The sequence below is a fragment of the Culex pipiens genome, chromosome 3, assembly GCF_016801865.2.
Source record: "Culex pipiens pallens isolate TS chromosome 3, TS_CPP_V2, whole genome shotgun sequence".
Taxonomy (NCBI): domain Eukaryota; kingdom Metazoa; phylum Arthropoda; class Insecta; order Diptera; family Culicidae; genus Culex; species Culex pipiens.
The window spans coordinates 64,359,672-64,372,397 of NC_068939.1; the positions used below are offsets into that span (position 1 = coordinate 64,359,672).

At 34.2% G+C, this 12,726-nt stretch overlaps 1 protein-coding gene across 1 annotated transcript in view; it reads right to left on the reverse strand.

Moving 5' to 3' along the window:
- The window catches only part of LOC120418522 (protein transport protein Sec24A), a 34,118-nt gene extending 21,392 nt beyond the window's left edge, over positions 1 to 12,726 (reverse strand). Inside the window, exon 1 of the mRNA XM_039580958.2 lies at positions 12,398 to 12,726. The gene's annotated coding sequence lies outside the window, so the exon portion shown is untranslated. The remainder of the gene's footprint in view (positions 1 to 12,397) is intronic.

The window sequence follows — 12,726 nt, forward strand, 5'->3', positions numbered from 1 at the left end:
TTTGATACGATGCAACGGCTTCGAGATACAGCAATATTTAAATTACGAAATACAAAAATATTGAAAACACGTACGCCCTTCTCAAATGTCATTATCGAGTGTTACTGGATCCATATACACAAAAATGGCTTATATATGTCTAGGATAACATGTCTACAAAGTTTCATTGAAATCGGAGAGGGTCGAGAAAAAAGTACCAAAAAATTCCTGTTTTGGGCTGGAATTGCTCGCTATATCTTTCAAATACTCATTATTTTTAAAAAGGTCTTAGTGCAATTTTTACTTAAATTTTAATTAGTCAGCAATCGTATAGGGGTAGGCGTGGCTGAATGGTTACGCTGTTCGCTTTGTAAGCGGAAGGTTCTGGGTTCGATTCCCATCTGCTCCTATCGAGAAATTATGGAAAGAAGGAATTCTGAACACTTGAATATGAACGAAAAATTCATTAGATCGCGGCGGGGTTCGATCCCCCGTCCTTTGGGTCAGCAGACAAAAATGCTAACCATCAGACCATCGAGGCTTAGTTGTCTAGAAGTATTAAGAATGCTATAAGAATCCAAGAAACTTGATTGGAATCTGTGTGAACCTAAGAACAGGAAAAAAATGCAATATTGAATGCAAGTTGAATTCAAGAACACTGGTTGCATAATTGTTAGGCGAATATTGAACTTTCAACACGAACAGAATTCACCACAAAAAGCTTGGTGAACCGAATTGGAAAGCTTCCAAAATGAATCCAAGAACATACGAAGAATTAAGGACTATAAATAGATTTGACCGGCCGCATCACTTACCACGGTGAATCCTGGCTTCATACCCATCTTACTAACACCCTCAAACCTCACGTGATACTTTGTCGAAGACGCAGCCGATTTAGCGGTCTTCATCACTCAAGTATCGGACTAAAATTCCTATCCACTTCCCCCGTGTCTTACCACTGGTCGTGGCCGGCGCTGTGATTGACTAGCATGATAGGGACATTTGAAAGTTGCGAAGTGGTGATGATTGGTTCCTACTCTTCATCTGTGGTCCACGGAGCAATTCTTGGAGGTCCTGGTCAATAACAGAGTAGCAACTACGGGTAGACACCAATGCTATGCTATGCTAATTTTAATTAGTCAGCAATCGTATGTTTGGCAGGTTTAGGACTCGGTCATAATTACGTCAAATTTGCAAATTATCACTATTTAAATAAATTGTTTCGAAATAAACTAAGAAACTTGCTGGTCTAATTAAGCTATTTATTGCTTGAAATTTATTATAACCCCTTTTCGGAAGCTGCGATTTTTTTTACAAAATTCAGGTCTGAAAGGGTTAAGGGGCAAAATCTAGACTTTTTTGATTAGGTCCTAAAAACATATGAAACACAATAGCTTATTGGACCTTTTCTAAAAACTCTAGAAATTCTCAAGATTCTCAGACCATGAAACTTTATGACTTATTGAAATGTTCGTTTGAACATTAACTTTTTCACTGAGCACAAATTCATGAATACATGAATCTGCCGTGAATTTCGCCAATAAAAATACTTACAATAATACAATGCCTAAAACGTGTTGGCTTCAAATGTGGGTTAAAACTGTACAATAGCGTGGTTCACGTTTCTATGAAAAAGACAAAAGTTGTTATTTTGTCTTGCATCAACCGGAATTTCGTTCTTTTATGTCCCCAGAAGCACTCCTGAAAATTTGAGCCCATTTGGTAAGGTCTAGGAGCTCCAGTTTTAATTTGAAATTTATATGGGATTTTGATTTATTTTCCATGGGAAACTATCTTTTTTTACATTGTATTAGGATTTTTTTTTATAAATCGATGAAATGACTTGATTCTTATAGTAGGAGATAGGTTTTGAACTGGGGAACAACTTTGTAGAACATGCTAGGAAGTGACCCTTTAAAGATACAGATACTTTTAGATGGTGGCTTTTGAAGGGGCCAGCCACCATCTAAAAGTATCTGTATCTTTAAAGGGTCACTTCCTAGCATGTTGGTATGTTCTACAAAGTTGTTCCCCAGTTCAAAACCTATCTCCTACTATAAGAATCAAGTCATTTCATCGATTTATAAAAAAAAAATCCTAATACAATGTAAAAAAAGATAGTTTACCATGGAAAATAAATCAAAATCCCATATAAATTTCAAATTAAAACTGGAGCTCCTAGACCTTACCAAACGGGCTCAAATTTTCAGGAGTGCTTCTGGGGACATAAAAGAACGAAATTCCGGTTGATGCAAGACAAAATAACAACTTTTGTCTTTTTCATAGAAACGTGAACCACGCTACTGTACAACAAAGATCACATATTGCCAAGATCAAAATTCTTATCACAGCTTATCACATGAACCATCAACACCTGAACGACACGTGCAACACATACAAATAACACCTTTAATGCCAGATAATGCAATATTGTATATCTACCAGTTACCACGCAAACCCAGTGCAAATAAATCTGATTAAATAAATAAAATTGCAAAACCCCTCCAGGGCTTCATTCAACCCCGAATGCAAATACCATTACTTTACCTAGACAAATATTAAAGTACACAACAACATTCGACACTCGGTTCCAATGCAAGTGCGCTCCAGTCACCTCAATTTCCCATCCTTCATTCAGTCTCGTGTTTATATGTTTGTTCATTCAATCATTCAGTCGGACTCATAAATCATACAGCAGCAGCAGCTAGACAATGAAAGTGAACTCTTCGTTCGCTTTTCTTTATTTCTGATCGTTTTCAGTGTCAAGTTGAAGCAAAAAACATCAAATGCATGTGTTGTGTTTAGCGTTTTTGGCAACGCAACAGAACACTTTCACAAACGTAAATATAACAACATCAAGAATACAGCGTCTTTACACACCCAATTTACACCACGGCGAACCTTATGCTGGCGAACAAATTAAACATTTTTAATAAAGTGTGGCAGTCAAAGTCTAAAAATAGAGATAAGAATTTTTTGGGTGAGGCGGCCTTGCCCGTGGCACTTTATACTCAGACTCACGTACAGCTATATTTACATTAATTTATCTGGTTAGCACTCGTTAGAACGGGGTTTAGCTCTTGTATACTGGGTTTATGATGTGTGAAGTATAATGTACCTGTGCGTTTGTTGGATTGCACTTTTATGTGTCTGGTTTGAGCAAGCTTAAAATGTATGAGTTTAACTCCACTTTTAATTTCTGTTAGTTTTTATTTATTTGTGGGTGAACAAATACTCATGTAAACATAATCAGCCCGCTCTCGGTTTATGAACCGTGTATCTCGTAGGCGCGTTACAGATAACGTGACTATTTTTGATTTTTTACCCTTGGAATTTGAGGTTTTATTTTATTTTTAATGTTTTGCCATATCTTTCAAATACATGGTGTCGATCCAAATCCCAAAATAAAATTCCCTGACTTTTCCCTGACCTCTCCAGACCACCAATTTTTTTTTTATTTTCTATTTTTTACTAACATATTGTTTGGAGCGTTTTTATGGTTTCATGCATTTTCCTTTTTGAATATTGGAAATTTAAGATATTGAAAACTTCAATGACTTTTTTATTTTATTTTTTTAACGATGGATTCTGGAAAAACTTAAAAACTTTTTTTTTATTTTGTCAATCATTTTTTTCTTATCGAACATCCAAAATGAGCAACCATAAAAATGTCGTATGTTTTTTTATCTGGTGATATCATTATAAATGTTACGGGTTTGGAGACCTAAACTTGAAAAAATATGTATTTTTGCAGAACCTTAAGAAAGATTAAAAAACTGAAAAACTAAGAAAAATATACAATTAAATGTGATTTTTTCAAGTACATATATACGGGTTTAAAAAAGATCTAGGTCTTTTTCAACAATGTTTGTATTTAAAGTAAACGGTTTTCTGGATATTTGAAGACAAAAATCTTCTTTAATAATTTAGCTATAAAATTAAAAAAAAAGTTTTCTACCTTGACCAGAGCCTACAGACGATCAATCACACGATCAATACATTTTATAATAATAAAAACAAATATAACCTGCTCTAGCTTTTCAAAAAGTCATTATTTATCAAACTTAGATATTTGGTTGTTTTGGAATAGATTCCAAATTTAAGCTCGATCTGACCACGGGAACTCCTCCTTGAATGTTGTTTGGGAAAATGTGTAAAATGTAGTTGTACAATCCCTATAGGGATCTCGGATGCTGGATCTTAATTAAAGTTGAAACAACTTTTCCGGAGAGACCATATTTTATAAATTCTTGAACTCTCAAATTCCTTTATTCAGGGCTGTTACGGAGAAATCGAAAAAAAAAATCCGCGCCCTCCCAAAACCCAATCCGCGCAAAATCCGCGTCATTTTAAGAAAAATAATTTTGCGACAAACATACAAAATAGTTTCATAATAAATTCAATTTTGTCAACCTAGAACGCAGAATCTTGAAACGCTCAAAATTTATTTTTACTAGGATTCTAAAAGTCAAAAAACCAAAAATTTCAACATTTAGAAATTTAGATCTAAAAATTGAATTAAATCTAAATAAAGAAAAATAATAAAATTTAAAGGTTGTAATAAATCGTCAATCTTGAGATTTTAAATTTAAGATACAGTTCATACTCGATGATCTTACGAAAGCGTCACTTAGAAAAATCGAAGCAAATTTTCCTACATCTTCTTCTCAAAATTTCTCTAACCGAAGAAAGAGAATTTAAGAATTTAAAAAAATAAATTTTTTGTTCTCTTGATTGTTTTTTTTATTTTTTTTTTATTTTGATATTTTAGTTTTTTTTTTAGATTTTTTTGGTTGTTAATTTAAAAATTTCGGATATTATATTTTTTTGATTGATTTGATTTGATTTGATGTGATAACCAACAGGACCACAAGGATGACCTATGTAGCGGTTGCCTAGAATTACAGTGGCTCAGACTTAAAAGAAGCATCTTCAAATTACTGCCGTATGAAGGGCCAAAAGGGGATGGTTGGACGCGAACAAGCAAAATCACTCACGGTCTCCTCAGGGGAAGAGAATCTCCTTCCGACAGTCACCTCCAATAACTCCGAAAAAAGTCTGACAAAGCTGAAAAACAGGGCTCGCACCCTGTTGGGGGCCTAAAAGGGCGCGGCAGACAGCTGGAAATTGACAGAGTTCAATAGATGTAGTAATTGGACAATCCTTAAGAATTGTACAATTAATAAACTATTTCCCCCTTGTGACGTAGTTCTGGTCTTCCATTATCTACATCCAATCTCCGATCTTATATTTTTTTAATATGAATTTATTTATTTTTTTCGATTTTTTTAATACTATTTTTCCTAATTTTATTTTCTAATTTCTGAATAATTCAGCTATGAAAGTTGGAGCTGTAATTTTTAATGTTTTATTTATTTTTTATTTTTCTTCAAGAATGTTTAAATTTAAAAAAAATACTTCTACTGGTTGAATCCCATCTAAAATTCAAAGGCGGAGGCCAGCTTCTGTTACGTCCAATCAAGCTCATATTTGGTATATAAGCACAGTACACCCGCTGGAACATGCTCCAATAATATTTTTTGTTACATCCTAATGACTGTATCTTCAGGAAAAGTTAAAAATATGATTTAGATTCACAAGATTAAAATTGAATGTATCCAGTATAAAAGAACACTAAATAAGGGTAAAAACATTACTCAAAACTTAAAAGAAATTAAATATTCAGAATCAGTATGTTTAAAAATGAGTTGATTGTAGTGATAAATTTATTTCAGAAATCCTCTACCACACATTTAAAAACAATATCTCTTCATAATCTTTATCTTCATCTTTCGACGTTTCTTATTGAGAAAATACAAAAAAAAAATCAATTAATAAGAAATCGAAGTTTTTGCACTCAACGGAAAAAAAAACAAATTATCCTAATTCTTGATCATATTTTTCTTTATAATTTGAAAGTAATTTTATCTCTCTCAATAATTTTTTTAATCAAAATTGCTACCGCGCCAAATTTGCGCCGTCCGTAACAATCCTGCTTATTCCATATTTTTTTGTTTTACTTCTTTAATTCTTGAATTTAATTCTTTTATTTTTAATTCCATTTCACCATCACCTTTTTGCTTCCATTTTAGATTACACAAAATTAGATTACTTTGGATCATTTTTAAATCATAGTTCAGTTTAATTTTAAGAAAAATAAAAATTTAGATAACGAAGTGAAGTGAAATTTTGGAAAATTTTCTAACTTTACAGTTATTTTAGAATTTTAGAATAAGAATTTAAAAAATTAAGAAATCATCAATCCCAAAATATCAAAATTTCAGAATTTTCAAAATTTTGATTTTTTTTTAATTTTCAAATGTTCGAATTTTTGAATTTTTTAATCATTCAATTTTTCTGACAAAGTGTATGATTTTCTCTATGGTCCCTATATGCTGAGCAAGACCAATTTTAGAACAAAATTTGTTAATCTCGCCAGTAATTTGTTATTTTCAGATGAACGCAAATCCAAAGCAAATCCAAATTATTTGATTTTTAAACCTAAACATATTGCAAATAAAGGGTGACGATTCTTCATTTCCAGGGAATTCCCGGGAACCGGGAGTTTTTCTTAACAAAATTTAAAAATGAAAAGTTATACATTTGTTTCTTTTTAATAAATTCAGTTACAATTAATTCATACTAATTCTATGAAACGTTGTTTAGGTAGCCTCATTATTTTGAGAATCTATATTTATAAAACCTTTTAATTTTTTTCTGAATCTGCAAACACAAAATTGTTTCTTTAGCTTTTTAAGACTCAAAATTGCAGTTTAAAATATTTACGAATCTTAATTCGCACTGAGTGGTTTTTCAAAAGTTGCACAAACTTGTCATTAGATTTTTGTAAAAAAAAAATACTTATATAGCTAATATATAATTTTCCAGTATCGGGAATTTTTCAATAGGGGCAGGGGGGGCAGAATGGCCCGCCTAAGTAAAATGCGCCAAAAACCATAGAAAAACATGAAAACTTATGAATTCAGTGTAGTAGGCTTATCCCAGTCACGAAATATTCTAGCAGGTGGTTCTGCCAGAATCCTGCTAGAACGGTGGAACATTGTTGCTAGAATGCTGTAAGAATATCCAGCTCTGTGAGAACTCTGCTAGAATCCTGCTAGAACGTCGTGACTGGGATGCTTTGGGATGTTCCCTTCAATGTTATATACTTGGTTGATGAAATTTTTTAGTTTAAAACTGTTTTTGAGCCACTTTAAAAAAAAAGTTTTTTCGACTTTTTTCCAGGGTTCGGGGCAGAATAGACCACCCTGCGGGGCAGAATGGGCCACCTTAGAAAACAAGCCATTTTGTCTAATACAATGTTGAAGGGAGATAAGAAATGACTTAAGGAACCTTTCTAACACAGTTTCCATGAAGTTAGACCACTTTAATAAAAATAGTCACTTACCAAAACAAAGATTTTCGAAAATAGTGTTAATATGTTGAAAAAGGACACTATTTTTACAAATAATCATCAAAACAACTAAAAAATCAACTAATGTTGCATTAAACGTGATTTGTGAAGCTACCAGGAGTGAAATTATCCATTTAATCCAAATTTCATAACTTTTGATTGTTTTTATAAGGCAGGATAAGGGTGGTCCATTCTGCCCCCAAGTGGATTTTAATTTAACACTTCCACCACCAAGTCTCTAAATGATTTTAAGGTTCCGTTGTTGTTTGTATACCTTGGTAGTAACATCTAGTAACGTTCCAACTTTTCAGAAAGCTTATTTAAAAACCTCGAAATAAACAACATTTGCGTGGTTTTGTAAATTATTTACATTTTTGCTTATAATTCCAAAAATATAATGAATTCAAACGTCGTTTTCGGTATGGTGAAGTTATTTGACGTCCTCTATATGACCCTTGCCTTACAATTGGTCTAAATCCATTCTAAGGTCAACTGTAAATATTCATTGAAGCAATATGTACAGTTATCAGGAAAATCCATACGTTCACCAAAAAAAAAATTGATTATGAGAATTGCTATGCTCGAGAGAAGATTTGGGAATTGAACTTAACTTGAAAAATTTCTCTCTTAGAAATGATAAATAAAATATCATTTGAAAATAAACATTTGATTTCATTTCTGGGATGTAACTGCTAAATATTGTTTAAAGTAAATTTTTAAGTCCAAATTTTTTTTGGCTTCTCTCAATTATAGTTTTTGGAATTTCTAGCATGCAAAAATTTACACTTTCTGAATAAGAAGATAAGTTTATTCGAACTTGAACATTGAACATTCAATGTTCAAAACAATTATGAATTTTTCAAATGTTTTCCTGATTAGTTTATATAATTTTGCTTCGATAATAATAAGTTAGAAATTTCCCGGAAATCGAGAGGTCCAAAAATAGTCGACTTCCTTGGACATTTTTTCCCGGGAATTCCCTCTCGTCACCCTCTAATTGTAAACAAGCAACGCGCGAAGAAATGCCAAATGCAACTTTACGTTGCTGTTCCTTTTCTTAGTGACCCTTTTCTTAAGCATTTTTGATATGGAGTTTTGCGTTCCTTTCGGACTGACCGATATAAAAAATTAAATATTAGGTATTAATGTTGCAAAGTTTGGCCTGGAAGACATTCAAATACATCATCGAGGGTGAATTTTCAAAAAGAAATAAAATTTTGTAGTAATATTTTTAAGATCATCGAAATTCCCTGACCCAGCTTAAAATTCCCTGACTTTCCCTGACTTTTCCAGGTCAAATAAAATTCCCTGACAATTCCAGGTTTTCCCTGACTTTTCCAGAAATCGACACCATGAAATACCTGTCCATCAAAGTACAGAAATTCACAAAGTTATTTCATCAAAACAATCCAATAATCCGGTTTGCTGCCGAATGTTCAGCTGATCAAGCCCAGAAGTCTAAGATAAAGTATATGATTCAAGTGGCATTTGGTGATGGTTCGGTACGGTATGTCCACGCATCCTTCCTCTCTTGTTGATTCTGTGAAATGTGCTCCGTTCACAGAATCTGTCTTTGCGGTTCAGGCAACGCAGTCCAGGCCTAGCCACTTTCATTTTCGCAATACATGTGCGGGGTTACTCGGATGTACTGCAATCTTAAAATTGATAATAAAGGACTAGGGGCGTAATCTAACCACCAGTATGCTTTCTTTGGATTGGCTACGCGTGTGTAAGATTGGATTAGATAATCTTTATAATTTTTAATTCAATTAACCCTCTACAACCCAACCTTGCCTCTAAACGAACTTCGATCTAAAAATTCGCCAAAAATCAATTTTTCAACCAATTTTTGAACCATAAAAAGCATTGGAAAGAAGAACTCTTAAAATTAAAGAAAATTTTACGTTTGGAAGTTTGACTTGTTTTATGTCGCTTTGCCAATGTTTTTAAAAGTGTAATTTTTTCAGCGGCCAACTTTGGCTGTGTTTCTTACTGACATTTCCTATGTATTATTTGAAAATAAGTATGCAGCAATTTTTGTAGTGTCCCAGACTAAGCCTCTTCGATTTTTTTTACAATTTAAATGATAATGATGCCATTCTATAGCAGAAAATGTTAAAACAAGCAAAAAATTGAAAAAGTGTTTAAAAAACATGAAAAAACTAGATAGGCAAAAGGTAATAATAGGTGGTGATAGAGTAAGCCAAATGCTATCAGAAACAAACACAAACTAAACAAGATTAACGTAAATTAAAATATTAAATGAAACAAGAAAAACATTAAACATGAGAAGTAAAGTTTTTCGTATTAAAGAAGTTGTCTCAAAATGACCTCCTGAACACAGGAAAAATAAAAAATCAAAAAACAATTTGGGCAGTAGAGGGTTAATTCAAAAAGCCCAATTTGTTTTTAATTCAACTCAATTTATCTCTATAGTTCATCAACTAACAATATCATTTTTGTAAGATGCATACCAAATTTTGAAGATTTTTTTCAATTTTATTTTATCTCGGTAAATATTTACAATTTAAAATAAATTTATTTTCGAGTTTTTTAATGTAAAAGATCAAAAAATTCATTTTTCTGGAGGGGGGGGGGAGTGATGAAAAATTCTGTTACGTAATACAAAATTTCTATACAAGCACTCATAAAAAATTGCAAAAATTGTTACAATTTGTTACGAGGGGGTAGGAGTCCAAAAAAATTTGCGTTACTTCATACTATAACACGATTATAGTATCTTAAAGAGGTATCATTATAACAAACAAACAAATAAAATCGCATTTTTGCGTGTTTGGCAGTTTGCAAAACTCGCAAACAAAGAAAAATGTATGCAGGCTGACATTTCTGCAAACAAATTAAGGTAAACTGCCAAACTGTAAAAAAGTGCCAGTTTGTTTGTCATAGTCTAATACCTCCTTTACTGTAGCAAGATACTTGAACAGCTGTTTCATAAATATTTAAGACATTTTGAAGTTTTCAAAACACTTAAATTCAATTGATTTTTGAAAAATAGTTTGGAGATTGTTTACTCAAAATTAAATAAATAATCAAACCATATTAATAAAAACCGGGTCCGGTGGCGCAGTGGTTAGCGTGGTAGCCTCTCACCCCAGTATGGCCTGGGTTCAGTCCCAGACGGAACCGGTGGCATTTTTCGAGACGAGATTTGCCTGATCACGCCTTCTATCGGATGGGGAAGTAAAACGTCGGTCCATTAGCGTAAAAGAGGTTTTGAGTGACTCACCACACATAACCTTCGGACGCCTAGAAATGAGCAGAAACTTGCAACAGAGCCCACAAAAGACCCGGGGGTCGTTAAAGTGGATTGCTTTGCTTTTTTTAAATAAAAAAACTTAACAAATTTTCAATTGAAGTGTCTAAAATTTTATGAAGAAAATATTTGAAGGAGTTTGACAAACGTGTTTGTTTCAGTGGGCTCAACATATTTAATTTTTGATTTTCGAGCAATCTGGAACTTTTTATTTTTATTCTAAATTTTGGGAGCACAGATTGCAAAAAGATTTAAAACTTTTGAAAAAGAAGTGCTCATCAATAAAACTCAACTTGAAACTTCTTCGAATTTTAGAACTTGACAAAAATGGAACAGAACAGAAAAAATTTAATACCTTGAGTTCAAGATTTTTTTCTAGCCATAGCACATATTTTTTTCGAATTAGTTTATTAGACTTTTCTAATTTGAAAATATCATTAATTGTATCTCCCTGACACCTTATGTCAGTGTCCATCCAATTGTGCGGCATACACTCAATGTCAACATTTTTTATAGGACTTTATAAAAAAAAGTCCAAATTTTAACTAGCTTTAGCAATTCAGTGGTTTATAATGTAGGACCAACACAACTTTTGATAACTTCCCTTTTGGATTCGATGCTTAGTAAAAGGAAGACAGAGTTCTATCAAAGGATGAACCTTAGCTGGCAACCTTTGGTAAGGCGACCTATGAAATGTTAACATCAACATTAACATGTGAACGTTAGTTAAGTAATAAACTGTCATTTTATCCGCTGGGCCCGATATTTTTCAAAGGTGTTTCCCTCAGAAACTGGGAAAGATACACTTATTTATCTTTGATATGAAGACAACCCAGATTTTGCATTGAGACTATGGAGATAAATATGAATTTTATACATACTAATCTGGTCCTGCTTCGCTCTTCAAAATACGATTACCTCGAATTCCTCCAAATTACCACCCATTCATGCTTGTGATTGCACCCATCGCGAGGCAAGCACCTCTCTCCTTCTTTCCCTTCTTCCTCCTTGCAGTGAAGAGTCCATTCAAGTGGCTTACTGGTAAACTTGCTAAACATCGCCACCAGCCAGCTAACAGCGAACGAGGTCTCTGGGTGAACGTAATTCGACCTTCCTCACTTCGATCCACCACCACTGCTGTGGCCACGCAACGTTCCACTAGCAGCCCCGTTCAGTGTAAAATGGTACGAGGAGTGCATTCCGCTTGATTTTACCCAATCTGCCAGCTCACTTCTCTTCACTGCTGCTGCTGCTGACCTGGCCATTTAACATCGAAATACGTTGTACCTTTTGCGCCACTTGGAGGGTGGCCTTCGCAACTGATAGTGACCCAGTTTTGGCAATCAATGAGCCCGCTACTGGGTCCAACCCCACGCACACACACCCACACCAGGCTGGTCCCTGATCCTGCTTCCGCGGAACCTTTTTTTTTCTTTCCTTGTCTCAAGGCGAAAACACTTTGCTCTTTGTCCACCAACACTCAAGGCAAATTATTGCCCCCGAACTCGTCAGTATCATCAGGGGGTTGTTCCGAGGAGGACGGGTGTCCTGGAAGGTAGGGGAGGTTGTGGGGAAGCTGCTGGTTCTCCTTCTCCTTTCAATGACGTTTACTTTGAGAATTATTGCCTCTTCTTTGACGTAAGCCAAATTCTTCCGGAGATTGCGGGATTTCCCCTTGATACTGATTTTCCAAAACGAAAACTGATTCCCCCCAGAACTCACGGGCTCACCTTTACGATTAATTCTTCACAACTCAATGAAAATTCCACTTTCCACCAGCGAAAAAAACCAAAAACGAAAGAAAAAACCTTCGACGCTCGATCTTTTCCTCTCAATCACACGCACGGGGTACCACTTTACTTTTAATTCGAAATTTTCCTTTCTAGACGGCTAGTCAACTGTGAGACATTTTCCGGACCGACGAATCACGCGCACACTTCCGGAGGACCGCAGAACCGATTTTCCAGGATTGCTGGAGGCCTATTTTCCCGTGGAAATCCGCAGAAACTCGCCAACTCGCGACGACGACGACCGATGAAAAACTCGAACTGACTCAAAC